The sequence below is a fragment of the Aptenodytes patagonicus genome, chromosome 13 (assembly GCF_965638725.1).
Source record: "Aptenodytes patagonicus chromosome 13, bAptPat1.pri.cur, whole genome shotgun sequence".
Classification (NCBI taxonomy): domain Eukaryota; kingdom Metazoa; phylum Chordata; class Aves; order Sphenisciformes; family Spheniscidae; genus Aptenodytes; species Aptenodytes patagonicus.
Window position 1 is genome coordinate 9,562,000 of NC_134961.1, and position 6,198 is coordinate 9,568,197.

Here is a 6,198-nt window from a genome sequence, read left to right on the forward strand (position 1 = left end):
GACGGGGAAAGGAGCGGGGGAGGGGCGGGGAGGCTCCTACCGCCGGGCCATGTGCGCCAGGCCCGGCGGGCCTCGCGCGGCGGCGCCTACCAACCGGGGCGGGGCGGTGGGGGGGAGAAGGATCCCTGCCCCGCCGCAGCTTCTGCCCACCGCCGCCTTCCCCCCGCTCCGCTCAGAGGCAGCTGCCGTCCCCTTCGCCGCCCACTCCTCGCTCAGGCAGCGGCGGCTTCCGCTCCTTCTCACCCCTCAGCAGCCGTGTCTCCCCCCGTTTCGTGCCTCGCTGTGGTTGAGCCCAAGGTGGGCTCAACTGAGATGGGGTTCGGCCGAACCATTTTTCGGGAAGCGGAAAGCGGCAGGCACTGTGACATTTAGCCGCGCAGACGTAGAGCGAAGCCTTCCTGCGTTTTCGGCAGCTCAGCGTATTTCCCTGTCCAGCGCCAGGCGGAAGGTGACAGGGCCGCACACTGACGCGAAACCTGCCCGCCGCCCCCCTACAAACCTTCCACCATGCGCTCGCCCGAAGGCTGGCGCTGCCCGCGCGGGCGCTACCAAGCTCGTGCAGAGGAGGAGGCGCGCGGTGCCGCGCTGACACCGGCGCGTTTGTGCTCGGGCGCGGCGAGCACACGGCGGGAAGCGGCACCCACCCCCCCCCCCCCGCATCCCCCCGCGGGCGGCAGGACCGCGTGGTAGAGCCCGACGGGAGCCGCCACATCAGCCCCGCGAGGGGCCCGGCCGGTCCGGGCGGCGTGGCGGGCTCGGGCTGTCCGCGGGGCGGGGGCAGCGAGGCCTGTGGGGTCTCAAGCGGCGGGAGCGGCTTGCTAGTTCACAGCGAGCCACGTCCAGGCCAGCTGTGGGTTGAATATGCCAGGCCGCCTCCGAGCGTTGTAATAGTCTCTGCGAGACCTTTGTGGTTTTTAAATAACGTTTTCCATGAGGTAAAAAATAACGCTCGCCATCCCACACTGCCGCTGTGACACTGGTTAGCGAGAGAAGCCTTCCAAAGGGGCAGTGAACCTGGCTCTCAAGATCCTGGTGATCTCTTGGTGCAGTGGTACAGGCAGAAGGACAAGACGAGTATCCCTCTCTAGTGTTTTCCGGGGATCTGAAGCGTTACCTTGCATAATCCGAACATCTTAGTATGATTTTTAAACGGGTGAAGTTCTCTTCTCTCATGCTGGCTACCAACGTGACCAACTTTCTGAGAGAGCTGACCTCTTCATTGATTAAACCATTCCTTTCTGGCTAGGGCACTTCAGGCTGATGCAAAAATATGTGGAGTGTCACTTTTTCAGCATGCATGCTAATACGATATATTCAAAGTGGCAAAGGGAACCTGGAATTTATCTTGGATGCCATCTTGAGGTTTCAGTGACATTTTTAGAGGAAAAAGATCAGAACAGTTCTTGAGGAATAGTTCATCTGTGTTCACTTCCAAGATGAACGCTTGCATTTTGTGTAGGGTTTTTTGTTCTTTTTTTCAGCCCAGAGCTTTCAATCACATCATCAAAACATACAGAATATGAACGCCAGCATAAAAAATTCATGAGAAGAGCAGAACAGGTACTGTACTTAGCATTTTAAATTTAGACCCTATCTTATATTGCAGTGTCTTTCATGTTTTGATTAAGTCTTGAGAGAAGATATTTTTGCCTTGGTCTTCACCAGCAAGTGCTTGAGCCTCACCGCGCAAGCCATAGAAGGCAAAGGTGGGGACTGGGAGAATGAAGAGCTGCCCACTATGGGAGAACATCAGGTTCGAGACCATCTAAGGCACCGAAGGTGCACAAGTCCATGGGAACCAATGACATCCATCCGTGGGTCCTGAAAGAACTGGCGGATGAAGTTGCTAAGCCGCTATCTATCGTATTTGAGAAGTCGTGGCAGTCTGGAGAAGTTCCCATTGACTGGAAAAGGAGAAACATAACCCCCATTTTTAAAAAGGGAAAAAAGGAAGACCCGGGGAACTACAGGCCAGTCAGTCTCACCCCTGTGCCTGGGAAGATCATGGAACAGATCCTCCTGGAAGCTCTGCTAAGGCACACGGAAGACAGGGAGGTGATTCGAGACAGCCAGCATGGCTTCACCAAGGGCAAGTCCTGCCTGACTAACCTAGTGGCCTTCTATGATGGAGTGACTACATCAGTGGACATGGGAAGGGCTACAGATGTTGTCTATCTGGACCTCTGTAAGGCCTTTGACACGGTCCCCCACAACATCCTTCTCTTTAAACTGGAGAGGTATGGATTTGATGGGTGGACTGTCCGGTGGGTGAGGAATTGGTTAGATGGTCGCATCCAGAGGGTAGTGGTCAATGGCTCAATGTCCAGATGGAGATTGGTGACGAGTGGTGTCCCGCAGGGGTCTGTATTGGGACCGGTACTGTTTAGTATCTTCATTGGTGACATAGACAGTGGGATCGAGTGCACCCTCAGCAAGTTTGCAGATGACACCAAGCTGAGTGGTGCGGTCGACACGCCAGAGGGGCGGGATGCCATCCAGAGGGACCTGGACAAGCTCGAGAAGTGGGCCCGTGTGAACCTCATGAGGTTTAACAAGGCCAAGTGCAAGGTCCTGCACCTGGGTCGGGGCAACCCCCGGTATCACTACAGGCTGGGGGATGAAGGGATGGAGAGCAGCCCTGCCGAGAAGGACTTGGGGGTACTGGTGGATGAAAAGCTGGACATGAGCCAGCAATGTGCACTTGCAGCCCAGAAGGCCAATCGTATCCTGGGCTGCATCACAAGAAGCGTGGCCAGCAGGTCGAGGGAGGGGATTCTGCCCCTCTGCTCTGCTCTGGTGAGACCCCACCTGCAGCACTGCGTCCAGCTCTGGAGCCCTCAGCATAAGAAAGACACGGACCTGTTGGAGCGGGTCCAGAAGAGGGCCACGAAAATGATCAGGGGGATGGAACACCTCTCCTGTGAAGAAAGGCCGAGACAGTTGGGGTTGTTCAGCCCAGAGAAGAGAAGGCTTCGGGGAGACCTTACAGCAGCCGATCAGTACTTCAAGGGGCTTATAGAAAAGACGGCGGCAAACTTTTTAGCAGGGCCTGTTGCGACAGGACAAGGGGGAATGGCTTTAAACTAAAGGGGGGTAGATTTAGACCAGATATAAGGAAGAAATGTTTTACGCTGAGGGTGGTGAGGCACTGGCCCAGGTTGCCCAGAGAGGTGGTGGATGCCCCATCCCTGGAAACATTCCAGGTCAGGCTGGACGGGGCTCTGAGCAACCTGATCTAGTTGAAGCTGTCCCTGCCCACGGCAGGGGGGTTGGACTAGATGACCTTTAGAGGTCCCTTCCAACCCAAACTAGTCTATGATTCTATGATATTTAAGAAATTAAGGCAAGAAACCCCAGTTCTGTAATTTATCAGCTAGTCACAAGATGGCATCCTAACTGCATTCAAATTCAATTGGTTGAGCCTGTCAATTCCCTATTTAAGCTATGGGTAATGCTTATGAATGGAAATGATGACTGGCACTTTGTGCACTTATTTTTTTTCCCTCGTTATATCATGGTAGTTGTCCAGAATTCGACTTCCTGGTTTGCAGCAGCATTGACACGCTAAAGGGTAAAGAAAATGCTGTTACCTCTCCTGCCATCACAACCATACATTTTTCCAAATGTGAGGACGTGCTGCGGTTCAATCCATACGCCCAGCTGGGTCCTCAAGATTACATGGCTCTCCCAGGAGCATGTATGTGGTCTCTCTCACCTATGCTTCACCACTCTCACGTTGTCCGTGTTGTTGGAATATGCAATTTTTGCATATTGCCTTTCTTCCTGTTTGCAAGCTAACTACTGCTTTTACAATTACTTTGGTTAAACACTGAACCTAAATGCTGGATCCTCCTTTCCTATCTTTGCATAGTCTGCTATTTGCACTTTCCCTTACTTTACAGCAGCTTTTGATTTATCTTTCCTTCCTTCCTTCCGTTTGTCTGTCAGTCTGTCCTTCCCCCTTTCCTTTCTTCTATTGAAATTTCCCTTCAGTCCCTGAGCACTATCTCACTGCTATTCTTTGTCTTCCAGTCCTTACTCAGCAATCTGAAGGTGAGTGGAACAACTTTTAAAACTAGACATTTTGGCACTAGCAGCTGGAGCCTGTTCCTGTAAGTATTCCACATGCAAAACTCCCAATCAATGGGAAATTTTGGGAAAAGAAATCTAGCAGGAATAGCTTTTTGTAACACAACTATCAAACCAGCAATACCTCATGAATTTTACAGAGTGCAAGTGATCTGAGAATAGTGGAGCTGACAGCACCGATTCCTAAACTGAATTCTGAAAGAGTAAGCAAGCTCTTATGGTCTGTATGAAATTTTATCTAATACTGATAGGACGTGCACAGAACGACGCATGGAAAGACCGGGCCCTCAGGTAGTCACGTACTTTTGCGTTACATTTGTTACCTGGAACCTGCTGACACGTGCCCTTTCTTTTTTCCTCTAGTGATTATAGTTCCATTATGCTATAGGTTTTCCAGAAGCTTTTGCTGCATTTACAGCAAATACAGAAGTGTTCAATAACTTATGTCAAGCACAAACTTTCTGGCCCTGTTAAAAAATTATTTCCGCGATTGAATTATTTTTCACAGTGTTTTCCTTCAAGACTCCTCCCATGGATTGCAAAAGCAATCTTCACTTGAGAATGTCTTATTTATACCAAATAAATAGTTATGCTATTAGCTTAAGTATAGACCAATCAAAAATCCATAGCTAAATGAGAACATGTTGATTCCTCCATTCATTTTCTCAAAAAATGCTATATTGGCGAAAAATTGTGTAGCGCTTAGTTTTCAGAAGTGCTGAGCATGCAAAACTCTCCACTCGGCTGCTGTATAAACATGATTTGGAGGGCCTCTCAGCTTAAATCATGCCATGCTTTTTTAATTTTACACACAGCTTTAGTCTGCACCCACGCTTGTGGGGATCTCAGCTGAAATAGCACTGAGGCAAGAGGCAGAAGGAAAAGGAGAATCACTGAAGTCATTCACATCTTTGTAGCAGCATGAAAAGTTTCAAGGGAGAGCGTTATGGTTGTAATTACTTACACCTGCAATAATTCTCACTTTATAATTTTCTGGTTTAGTTCTCTATGCATGTAGTGGAGATAATTATTTATCTTCCCAAGATTAATAAATATGAGGAACATTAGTGAATACATCCAATACTTTGGATATTAAAAACATAAAGCATTATTATGGATTGGTAGCATCTTAATCTGGAGGTCCAGAATCTATACATATTTTTGTGTCTTGCTTGTTTGATGGTGTTTTCAGGAAAACCACTGTACAAAACATACGCCTTATTTTTCACCAGTGTCAACCATGTAATTCCTGACTAATAAAGTACAGGAAGTGGAAAAAAAAAAGTAATAAAATGAGAGGCATTCATACCTGAAATTCTTACTTTTATGCAGTTTTAGAAAGTGTATTTGCATTCCAAAGGCTCATGTTTCTGTGCTTTCCTGAAGAGGTTAATGTTCATTTCTACCATATTTACCTTTATTAGTGCATTCCTTCTAGTGCGTAGTATAAAATGCTACAATGGCTTTTTCTTCAGAAAAAAATAAATATCTGCTTTAACTTATCTTCAAGAATATTTCATAAAAATCCAAACGCATCCCAAAAATCAAAAATACTGAGTATAGGAAACATCCTGACTGATTGACTAGATGGCAGCAGAAATTAAATGCCATGAAAAAAGGTAATTCAATGAAAGAAAATGTACCAAAAAGTTGTCTTGGAGTATCTCACCTGACTTGAAATACAAAACAGCCTCTCCATCAATCGCCACGTGACTGGAAGGACTGTCTTATTACCACTACCAACAATTTATTTACTTTTTGTAGCGCACAATGAAATCTGCCTGGAACTTCACATTCCCAACAACCATCCTTTGCAGTTTTCAGAAAAAAAAATTAATTTGATTTCGGAATAAAGCCTGTATTAAGCCCATGAGCCGATCACCTCTTTTTCTATGCTTTAAGATGTTTGAAAGATTTATTATTAATCTTGAAGTGGTTTAGAAGCGCTTTGAGCAATCCAGTCAACAGCAGGGACGGCTTATCGCCTCCCTGAGTGTCTGAGCCCTTGTGAGAAATGCGACACGTTCCCAGCAGCCTTGAGCCCCAAGAACTGAACCGTGTGTTGAAGTGTGTTGCCTCATCAGGGACATTATCGTGAAGTGCTGTCAC